The following is a 12,277-nucleotide window of genomic DNA, read 5'->3' on the forward strand; positions in this document are numbered from 1 at the left end:
GGTTGGCAGTACCAGTCTAAAGGATTTTTGTACTGGCACGGTTGTGGCCTGTGAAAGTTCTCCAAGTGGTCTACAGAAGTGCTTGGATTAGCACAACAGCAGAGCAACAAAGAGATGGTGATGGAAGACTTTGCTCTGAAATGTAAAACTCTGCTGCTTTCTTTCTCCTCCCTAAAGCAAATTCAGGGAATTGAGGAGAAAATAATGAATCGAATTTCTTTGTATATATGTAAATGGCACTTATTTTCAACAAGGCTTAGTACTGGTTTAATAGTTGTTACTGGTTGTGTGAAAACCTAGCTGGGACCTTTCAGCAGATGTTGTAACGCACGATTAAAATGGAGGTTTTAATCGACTTGCCTTGTTTGTGCCCTGAAGTGCTCAGAGCTGCTGTAAGACCTTAGAAGATCAAGAAGCTACGTGGACGGTCTCCCAGGAGAGTCCGTGCCTTTCAGGATCTTTAAGAAGGGAAATCCAGAGCATTACCCTTCTGTCACGTTTTAGGGTTCTGCTCCTGACCGTCGCGGTAGCAGTCTGGCGACGCTTATCCTCCTGTCGAACTGTAGGCGTTGCTGGCTTCAACTCTTTGCTGTCTTATTTCCTGTTTTGGGCAAATTCCTCCACAACACAAGAATATACCAGAGAGATTCCAGCAGAGCCTTGATTTTATTCCCATTTGTGGGGTTTTTTTTGGTGTTTCTTGCTGTTTCAGGAGTTATCTCAAGACTCGTTTGGGTCCCAGGCGTCGTCTGCTCCCTCAGTGGCTTCCAGTAAAGGGCAAGAAGATATGAACTTGACTCTTCAGTCCAGGCCTTCTAGCCTGCCGGTGAGTGGGGAGCTGATCTAGAAGTGAACGGGGCGAGGGCAATCAGAAGCACAGCAGGATAAATTAGCCTCAGGGTGGTGATGATGGAGCCTCAAGGGGGTGATGATGGAGCCTCAAGGGGGTGATGATGGAGGCCTCAGGGTGATGATGATGGAGCCTCAAGGTGATGATGATGGAGCCTCAAGGTGGTGATGATGGTTTGGGGGCATCCAGAAGGTTCCTTAAGGTGGGGTTGATGAACCAAGGAGGGTCTCCAAGACCCCCCGAGCCGCCCCTTCTACCTCATTGGCCTCCGTTGACTCAAAGGCTCATTTGGGGGCGTCTGTGGAGACCTGGACGTCCCCCCAGAGCCCTGAGAAAGGCGTCTGTCTCCTTCTTCTGTCCCCCAGCCCTTCACACCCTTCAGGCTGATCAAGTACAATGTGGAGGAGGACGAGCCCCAGTGGGACCAGCGAGGTCTCTGCATCAAAGTCCAGCCCGGTAAGAAGAGTTTCCAAGGGTGTTTTGGGGAAGGCGGGGCGTTGAGATCCATCAAAAACATCTCCTGGTCCTCAAAACCCTGGTGAGAAAACCCTTAAAGAAAGAAACAGGAACATAAACCATGGTGGAAGCCACCAGAGATCCCTCAATGACAGAATCAGGAACGTGATTCATGGTGGAAGCCACCAGAGATCGCTCAAAGAACCAGGAAAATCATCCCTGGTGGGCATGGAGAGGACCTTCCCCACCACGGAAGGAGGTTTCTGACGAGCTTCCATCCTTCTTTCCCAGGGGAGACGGGGCTGCTGGTCGTCAAGATCACCCAGAACACCCCGTTCCACGGCTACGCGAGGGACTCTGAGAAGACCGAGAAGAAGATCTTGAGGGACGTCTTGGTCCGGGGTGACTCCTACTTCAACAGCGGCGACCTCCTCTGGATCGACCACGAAAGGTTCATCTACTTCCAGGACTGCGTGGGGGACACTTTCCGGTGAGTTGGTGGCTCTCACGAGACCTTCCTCTGAGCCAAATCCCACCCTCACGGCTTCACCTCGTGTCTTCTCCAGGTGGAAAGGGGAGAACATGGCCACGACCGAGGTGGAAGCTGCTCTGGCCATGGTCGACTTCATCCAGGAGGTCAACGTCTACGGGGTGGCCGTGCCAGGTGAGTCAATCGCATCAAAAGAAGAACCTGCTCATGTTTTATCCACATAAGGAGCCACCACGGAGGCTTGAGATGCTCCTAGTGGCCACCAAGAAGCCTTGAGATGGTCCCAGTGGCCACTGAGAAGCCTTGAGATGGTCCCAGTGGCCACCGAGAAGCCTTGAGATGGTCCCAGTGGCCACCGAGAAGCCTTGAGATGGTCCCAGTGGCCACCGAGAAGCCTTGAGATGCTCCCAGTGGCCACCGAGAAGCCTTGAGATGGTCCCAGTGGCCACCGAGAAGCCTTGAGATGGTCCCAGTGGCCACCGAGAAGCCTTGAGATGCTCCCAGTGGCCACCGAGAAGCCTTGAGATGCTCCCAGTGGCCACCGAGAAGCCTTGAGATGCTCCCAGTGGCCACCGAGAAGCCTTGAGATGCTCCCAGTGGCCACCAAGAAGCCTTGAGATGCTCCCAGTGGCCACCAAGAAGCCTTGAGATGCTCCCAGTGGCTTTCAGGAAGAGTAAAACTGGGGTTGGTTGTAGAAAAGGAGCAGCTGGTGGGGTTCTAGGCAACCACCAGGTCTTGGTGATGGTCCATGTGGCCACGAGGAAGAGCAAAAAGAGCCTCAGATGCCCAAAAGAAGCACCTGGTGCTGTTTGGGACTCACTGGGAGGTCCCATCGTGGTCCAAGTGGCCACCAAGGAGGCCAAAATGGTCAACGCAGTCATCCAAGATGGTTTTGGGTCCACCTGGTGCCTTCATCAAGGTCCATGTGGCCTCCAGAAAGAGTAAAACTGGGACTGGTTGGAGAAAAGGAGCAGCTGGTGGGGTTCTGGGCAACCACCAGGTCTTGGTGATGGTCCCTGTGGCCACCAGGACGAGTAGAAGTGGATCGTGGTGGCCCCCAGCCCCCTGTGGCCTCCTTGCAGGGTGTGAGGGCAAGTGCGGGATGGCCGCCATCTGCCTGAGGCCCGGGACAACCTTCCAGGGTGAGAAGCTCTTTGCCTTCACCCAGGAGATGCTGCCCGGCTACGCCGCCCCTCGCTTCATCCGCATCCAGGTTGGTGGCCCTGGGTTCTCCTGGAGTTTGTGGGCTTCCTCGTCCAAAGGATCCTTGGGATGAAGCTCCCAAGGCCGAGGAGCTTTGTCCATCATGGAAATGTTGAGGTTGGAAGATGTTGAAGGTCATAAGTCCAACCCTAAACCCAAAACTCTCGACCCCACCACATCTCCAGGGCTTTCAGAAGGGATCAAGGTTCCACCACGGCCCCAGAAATCCTCTTCCAGGTCCTTGATGACCCTTTCAGTGAAGGAAGCATCCCCAGAACCCAATTTAAACCTCTCCCAGCTCAACTTGAGGAATTCATGGATCCATGTCCCTCAGCAGAACCTCAGCCCATGGATCCATGTCCCTCAGCAGAACCTCAGCCCTTGGATCCATGTCCCCCAGCAGAACCTCAGCCCTTGGATCCATGTCCCTCAGCAGAACCTCAGCCCATGGATCCATGTCCCTCAGCAGAACCTCAGCCCTTAGATCCATGGATCCTCCTCCATCCATCCCCATGTTCTCCCCATCCCCATCTCCCCAGGACGCCCTGGAGATCACCGGGACCTTCAAGCAGCTCAAGGCCAAGCTGGTCCGTGAAGGTTTCGACCCCAAGGCCATCTCCGACCCCTTGTTCTTCCGCCACGACTCCCAGAAGTCCTACGTCCCCCTGGACTCCGACCTCCACCAGGCCATCCTGGACATGAAGTTCAACCTCTAGAAGATAAAGTCAGAATCTCCACCTCAGAGTGACCCCAAGGACAATTTGGGGCCAAACCAGGTGGTTTTGGTTCCTCCAGGGAGGGTTTGGAGCTTCTCATAGGAGGTGGGAAGTTCTCCACCCCCTCTGGGGCCTCCAGGCTGGAGGTTACAGGCTTCGTCTCAATGCTCCAAGTCCTCTTCTCATCCTACCAGGAGCTCCTTGAGTGGCTTCAGCTCCTTGAGAAGCAGCGAATCCCGTTTATTCCCTGCCCTGACCCCATTTTCATGGAATCAACATGGTCTGTGTCCAACATGGGGGGTTCTCCAGGTCCTCCTGGATCTCCATGATCAACGTCCAATGTGAGGCCAAAAAGTGACTCCTCCTGCCCCATATGTGACTCCCCAGAATTGTAGAATCATGGAACCACCAGGTTGGAAGAGACCCACCGGATCATCGAGTCCAACCATTCCCATCAATCACTAACCCGTGTCCCTCAGCACCTCGTCCACCCGTCCCTCAAACCCCTCCAGGGCAGGGGACTCAACCCCCTCCCTGTTCCAGCGCCGAGTGACCCTTTCCGTGAAAGATTTTGTCCTGCTGTCCAGCCTGACCCTCCCCTGGTGGAGCTTGAGGCCATTCCCTGTCGTCCTGTCCCCTGTCCCTTGGGAGAAGAGCCCAGCTCCCTCCTCTCCACAATCTCCTTTCAGGGAGTTGGAGAGAGCAATGAGGTCTCCCCTCAGCCTCCTCCAGGCTAATCAACTCCAGTTCCTCCTCATAAAACTTGTTCTCCAGCCCCCTCCCCAGCTTCGTTGCTCTTCTCTGGACTCGTTCCAGAGCCTCAACATCCTTCTCGTGGCGAGGGGCCCAGAACTGACCCCAGGATTCGAGGAGTGGTCTCACCAGGGCTGAGTCCAGAGGGAGAAGAACCTCCCTGGCCCTGCTGGCCGTGCCGTGTCTGATCCAAGCCAAGATGCCCTTGGCCTTCTTGGCCCCCTGGGCACACGGGCAGCCATGAGGCCCAGCTGCTTGCTTTGCTAACAGTTTGTAGGTTCTCCTTGTGCAGTGGAAGATGCTCAATGTCAGTAATGGAGCTCGACAGCAGGTAGGCGAATTTTCTGGTGTTTTGCCTACATCCCGTGTTGAATAGAAGGGAGGATTACAAACCCCTCGAATTTCAGTCCTCTGAAGGATGGTTTCGTGTGTGAGATGAAGCCGTCTGAGTGTCTCTCAGTGCAGTAAAACCATCTGTAAAACACTGGGGATGCACGTTTCTCTTGGTCCTCAAGAAAGGCTGAGGAAATCGCCGTCTGAAGAGCTTGATGTTCCAGCTGGGGACGGTGACTTGGAGACTGAGGTACCTGCTCTACGATGGTGGCAACTAAAATCGTAGTTCTTGTATTAATCTGATTTTAGAGCGAGCTTTAGCGAAAGCTCGAAGGAAACTCGAGCCCCAAGTGCCACCAAACCTTTAGCGACATCATCTAAAATAATGAGGGCTGGTTCCAGGAGTTGCCGCGGAATGTCTTCTCCAAGCATGGAGGAATTGCAGCGATGCTGGAGTCTGTGAGCTTGTGGGGCTTTCCTGTAGGGGCTAAGAGGGTTGGTCACCTATTCTTTGTGACACTCCTGCTCCCTCCCGAGGTGTCTGCCCACGTCTGCCTTCTCTAGCAGCTTTGGGGTTCAGTGGTACGAGTCCTCGTGCATAAACAGAACCACTTACTTACTCACGGAGGAGGAAAATCTTTGGAGGATGACGCTGATAATGGGGTGGGGTGAATGAGGACAAAGGCTTTGAAGCACAGATAATAATATTTTTATTTCCCAATTCAGCGCTGAATTGGTTGCCCTTCTAAAAAAGGCAGAACCTCTTACAAAAGCAGTGGGTACATATACTAGTTTTAGACAAAGATCCATAGAAATCTCTCCAAGATTATATTTTTGGAGTTTTCCACCACGTCCGGAGGCTCCCTTCAGGTTATCATTTGACCGAAGACAACAACATCTTGCTAGAGAATTAAACATCGTGTCTGCAGATTGTCTGCGTATTATCTCTCGATACAAGACAGATTTATATGACAAGATACTTAAACATACAAATCAGCTGCAGCAAAACTTATCAATTAATCCTCGTGGGTGGATGAGGATCTGAGGGACGTGGCTTAGTGATTGGTAGGAATGGTTGGACTCGATGATCCTGTGGGTCTTTTCCAACCTAGTGATTCCATGATTCTAGGACCCGCAGGACTCATCTAGAGACCCCCAGGACCCCTCCAGAGCCCCCTGGGACCCCTTTAAGGCCTTCTGGGACCCCCAGGAACCATCTACAGTCTCCTGGGACCACTTTAGGGCCTTCTAGGACTCCCAGGACACATCTAGAGTCGCCCAGAACCATTCTAGATCTCCCTGGGTCCCCATTAGAGCCTTCTAGGAACCCCAGAAACCCTCTAGAGCATCCTGAGACCCCTTTAAATCTATCTAGAGCACTTCAAGAATGCCAAGGACCCCTCTTGAGCCCCCTGGAACACCTTTAAGGCCTTCTAGCACCCTTCTAGGAACCCAGGACCCCTCTAGAGTGCCCTGGGACTCCTTAGGGGCCTTCTAGGGCCCCTCTAGGAACCCCAGGAACCCTCTAGAGCTTCCTGGATCCCCTTTAAGACCTTCTAGTTCCTTTCTAGGATGAAAAGAACCTCTCTAGAGCCCAGTGGGACCTTTAAAGTCCTTCTAGGACCATTTTAGGAACCTCAGAACCCATCTAGAGACCCTCGGGACCCATCTAGACCCCCTGGGACCTCTTTAGAGCCTTCTAGGACCTCTCTAGGACCCTCAGGAATACCCTAGAGGCCCCTGTGACCCCTTTAAGACCTTCTACATACCTCCTAGGACCACCAGGACCCCTCTAGAGACCCTCAGGACCCCTCTTGAACCCACCGGGACTCCTTAAAGGCCTTCTAGGACCCCTCTAGGACCCCCAGGACCCATCTAGTGACTCCCATGACCATTCTAGAACCCCTTGGGACATCTTTAAAACCTTCTAGGACCCTTCTAGGGCCCCCGGGAAGCCTCTAGACCCGCCCTGGTACCCCTTTAAGGCCTTCCAGGAGCCTTCTAGGACACCCAGGACCACTATAGAGACCCTCAGGACTCTTCTAAAGGCACCCAGACCTATCTAGAGCTCCTGAGTACTTATCTATGGCCTTCAATTCCCCTGCAGGGACCCTAGCAGCCTTCTAGAGCCCCCTAGGAATGTTCTTGGACTGTCAGGACCCCTCCAGAGCCCTCTGGGACAGCACTTTTTCCCACAGGACCTCTTTTGAGACCCTGGGAATCCTCTAGAACCCCCTAGGACCCCTTTAGGGCCTCCTACAAGCCTTCTAGGATGCCCAGGACCCCTCTAGAGCCCCCCAGCATCACTCTAGAACACCCTATGGTCTTTCTAGGACCCCCAGGACTCCTCTGGAGCCCTCTGGGACCCCTTTAGTGCCTTTGATTTGATTTGATTTGATGGTGCAACAGGGGAATATTGACAACCCTCCCAAGACGCCCCTTGTTCCTGGATGTGAAGGCTCTGGAGCTCCTGTGGAGCGGCTCGCTGCGGGGGGGCCTCTGCCCTGGGCTGAGGGGGGGTGCCGCTCGCCATCACCACTGCCGTTGTGAAAACCAAGCCGTTTCAGCATTACAGAAGGGCCTGTTAACAGATACGATAAGAAGTGGCTCAATTACCTACAACAACAGCTGGGATCATTTACCTGTCAAGCACAGCTGGTAGCTGCTGCCCTGACTGTAATCTGGGGCAGAAATACGTTTTGTTAGAGATGCGGCAAGGAGAGACATTTTAAAAGAGACTGCCACACACAACACCAGAAGAGAGGGCTTAAAATCTGCGCTCAGTGTGGAAAGGGCAAACATTTTACTAGTTGGTGTAAATCAAAATGGGATAAGAACGGGGCAGTATTGTCAGAAAACCAGGAGTAAAGCATGGTTCAGAGGCACGTACCAAGGCAGCTGTGTTCCAAGCTGACTCTGTAGAGCATGGCTCACAAGGATTTGAGTCCATAAGAATCCCTGAAATACATTTGGCTTAGTCCCTACAAACTCAGCCTCTTATCTTGAAGTGTAGTGTAACCCTTAGTTGTGCACATTCCACTAATCTAGTGGGGGAGAGATGTGCTAAATGCAATGGGAATAGGCATTGGAATTATGAACGACTGAAAAATTGGGTACATTGAAAAAAAAAAATTTAGTGGAAGAGCAAATAGATCATGGGCATACAGCCTTATTTAATAGTCCTTGGAACACACCTGTATTTGTGATAAAAAAGAAATCTGGAAAATGGCATTATTCATGTGACTTTTCTAGACAATGCATCTACGTATTTTAAGTGTTATATGTTCCCAGTACCGTGTGTAGTTTAAATATCCGTAGCATGGAAAAATTGTGGATCCAATAGTGATAACGAACATCTTATGAATGTATTCGGCTAGCTGAGAAATGAGTGGTCGTGTGTGTGTGTGTGTGTGTGTGTTTGAAGCGCTTCAAACATTTGTAAGACTCAGAAATTGGTTTTGATTAACCTTGAAAATATATCTCTGGGACCTTTCAATCTCAAATGTCCACTAAGCCGGCAAACAGGTAGATTTACCTGGGGATCTTTGGAATGAAGGGCTTCAGAAGGAAAAGTTTTAAAATACCTAGTAAAAGGAAAAGTTTTAAAATACCTAGCAAAACATGCAGCTGTATGTGTGTGAGTGCCCCCCCACCCCCCGCCCTCCCACCCTTCTCTTCCTTTCTAAGTTTTTTTTTCTTTCAGCCTTGAAGAAGTCCAGAGGAGTTAACGGTGTTATCTCTCTAGGGGAATGCCAATTTGTGAGAACACTGTGCATTCCAGTCTCACTTGTCAGCAACTGCCGGGTCCTAGTGCAGACAACCTTTAGGGATAATTGAGGCAATGATAGAGGAAAATTTAAGTGATTCATTATGAATTATCGAGTAGATATTTTGCCATACTAACCCCCAAAAAAGCATAGTCACTAGATTTGAAATGATTACAATGATAATCACTGCGGGAAGAAAAAGGAAGTGTTCAGTTATTAGGCCAAGGCTCGACAATCATTTACATCCCAATGACAAAAGCATATGCTACGTGCTGCATGGCAAATATTTTGAATTTACAAGTAGATATAATAGATTATCCAGGCAGTATTGATATCCATTTACCAAGTCATGTCATTATTGAATGTACCCATCAAGTAGTAAAAACATTGTTAGCAAAACAAAGCAAAAAATTAAAAAAAAAAAAAAGGGAGGAAATCAGGAGAGACACTGCAAAACAGAAAAACAGATTGATAAAGGTGCAATATGTAATGAGTTTTTTGCGATTAGTAAGAGATAATCAAATTGTGCCAAAGTTGAAGCATATACAAACCATGTCATCAAAATTAGAGCAAGTATAAGACAGTTTGAAAGTGCTATTGGAAAAACAGTTATTATGGACAATGGACAGGTCTGTATAAGCTACTAACATGGGGACGAGGTTCTGCTTGTGTTTTAACAGATAAAGGACCAGTTTGGGCACCTGAGAGGTGGATCAAGCCCACGTTGCTGTGTAACAACTGTTAAGCCCTAACCATGAAAGCAGTCGACAAGAATGAGGAGGACGCTAACATTATGGATGCTCTTAATCCTATGGGTGGTCTTACTGCAGGGTATGAAAAATTCACCCACCTTGTGTCAACTATACGTTGCATGGGCCTTGTGACCAATTCGTCAACAATGGTCAAAACCAATCATTTATCACTATATGGATGATATACTTTGTTGTCAGGAGGCCCCTTTTGATGATATAGCATTAAAAACGTTAATGAATATGTTAACAGCAAAAGGACTTGTTGTTGCACCTGACAAAGTGCAAAGATCAAGCCCTTGCAAGTATTTGGGTTGGCATATCACTGATGCTCAAATTCGGCCTCAAAAGATAGAGTTCAAAACTTGTTTAAAAACAGTAAAAGATGTACAGACATTGTTAAGTGATATACAATGCATACGTAACTGTGTGGGGATTTCAAACACCGAAATTGCCCCGCTGACTGCACTATTACGCAACGCGGATCACAGTTGAGATTGAACTTACTGCAGAACACCATAACCTGTTGCAAAAAATTGTTTGCAAATTGCAAACGTCTTGGTCATCTCGGCGAATCGTGGATATACCTATTTCACTTATAGTGTGTAACGTTTTAGAATCACCGTATGCTGTCATTTGTCAGTGGCAAAACAAAAAGGGGGAGACACTCTCTACTTTATCTATAGAATCATCGCACTTACTAGACAGTAATGCCACTGACAAAGACGAGCTTGATGGATTTATCATCTTGGAATGGGTATTTCTAAGAGTACAACCAAAAACGAGTACTCAAACCTGACCTGATGCTGTAGCAGAATTGGTATGAAAAGGTAGATCTCAAATCATTGAGCTCAGTGGATAAGAGCCTGCAGATACTAGAATTCCAGTTAATGCTATAGACCTGGAATGGTGGTTACGAAATGCAACAACAATACAGGAAGCCTTATTAGGATTTGAAGGGAAAATACATTCACAGCATCCGCAAGAGGGTGGTCCTAAATGGATACCAGCTAGAAGTATTCGACCCTATCAAGAATCATCTTTGGCACGTGACCGATTGTCAACACAAGAAGACAATGTGAGTGAATAAATGAACAGATCAGAAGTCTGTTGTCCCGATCACAGTAACTGCGACCTGTGGGTTTTGTGTACTTGTAGTAGTTGTAGCGAGGAGTATCATTAGTGAAATACTAATCTGTTAATTATTTTATAAAAAAAAAGGGGGGGGGGTGGTGAAGGTAATAGGGTATAACAGAAATAATATAACTGGACGCAACAACGAAAATGAGGCAATTTTGGCTGTACTTGGGATTTTTAAACTTGGTCATTGCGGTTTATCATCCTAGTTTATTCGACATTTGACAAAATGTTTGGGTTACTCTTGCATGGGCATTAAATACCACTAGCCTTTGTGCTAGCTTGGCACCATTTGTGACCTGTCTCATAGGAGTCCCCATGAGAAATATTTTACACTTTAATCAATCGATGCAAATGTTAAAATCATAATTTAACATTACTAGCACAATCCCTTTTAGTTGGAGTAACATGAGTCACGTATTTAACTCATATGACCTGTGGGATGATAAACTTCCAATTGGACCTGAGCCACAAGAACTTGAGCTTGTGGACTCTTTAAACGCTAAATATTGCCTCTTTATAGGTCTTGTAAGAAGCGTGTTAAAGATAGGACTAAAGTTGTTGATAATGGTAGTTATAGGGATAGCACTTTTTAGTTGTGTAATGTCATGTGTAAGAAAAATGCTGTTGCACATAACTAATGAACCCTGGCTTGTTCAAAAACAAAAAGGGGGAATTGTGGAAGGAAGGCTCGACAACCGAGGATGTGATTTGATAGCAATGAACAATCCAGGGCTAACACTTGTGACTAGGCCTGGCAGTTCCTCCTTAAAACTGACCTTGGTATGTTGATAGAAGAGAGTGCATAACAAAAGCACAGAACTCAGCGCCTGAAAGTCCCTGAAACGTCCGGAGTATTGTACCAGCCCCCTTTGAGTGCTTAACATTTTTTAACCAATCTTGTAACTACTTAAGGTGCATGGACAGTACAGTAGGACCAATTGTAAGTTGTTTTATTAGCTTGTGCTCTGCTAGAAAAGGATATAAGGAGTGTTGTGTTTATGAATAAAGGAGAACGACTATACTCACATTGAGATTTCATCGTTACTCGGGGTCCGACTCCCACTCCCACACATCACAATGTGAAGGCTCTGGAATTGTAGAAGCTCTTGGAGACAGTGTGAAAGGTTGTGGTGGGACCCGTTGTGACATCACAATGGGACACAGGAGACGCAGCCCCCAGGCTCTCAATGTCCCTGGGCAGTAACCGGAGAGGCAGCAGAGCTCGCGTCTTACCCCGTGGTGCTGAGGCGTTTGGCGAAGCTTCTTCGTTCTCTTTGCTTACACGTTTACCTCCATCCCTAACGATGGCAAGGAGATCTCCTCACAGACCCAGGCTGGCCTGGCAGAAGAATAAGTTTCCCCAGAGGAGCAGGTCTGCTCCACAACTCAGTGAAGCGACCTCAATCATGCCCATGATGATCTGTGAGTGAAGGGTCCTGGTGGGCTGGGCAGGGCTGGACACCAGGGTCAGGGAGGGGATTCTGCCTGCTCTGGTGAGACCTCAACTGGAGTCGTACGTCCAGCTCTGGAGGTCTCAGCACAGGAAGGACACAGATCTGTGAGACCAAGTCCAGAGGAGGCCACGAGGATGATCTGGGGGCTGGAGAACCTCCTGTATGAGGACAGGCTATGAGAGTTGGGGTTGTCCATCCAGGAGAAGGCTCTGGGGAGACCTTAGAGCAGCTTCCAATATGGAAAGGGGCTCCCAGAAAGCTGGGGAGGGGCTATTGATGTGGGAGTTCAGGGACAGGATGAGGTAGGAGGGTTTTGAGCTGGAAGAGGGTAGATTGAGATGAGATCTTGTGGAGAAATGTTCTCC

The sequence above is a fragment of the Phaenicophaeus curvirostris genome, unplaced genomic scaffold, assembly GCF_032191515.1.
Source record: "Phaenicophaeus curvirostris isolate KB17595 unplaced genomic scaffold, BPBGC_Pcur_1.0 scaffold_178, whole genome shotgun sequence".
Lineage (NCBI taxonomy): Eukaryota > Metazoa > Chordata > Aves > Cuculiformes > Cuculidae > Phaenicophaeus > Phaenicophaeus curvirostris.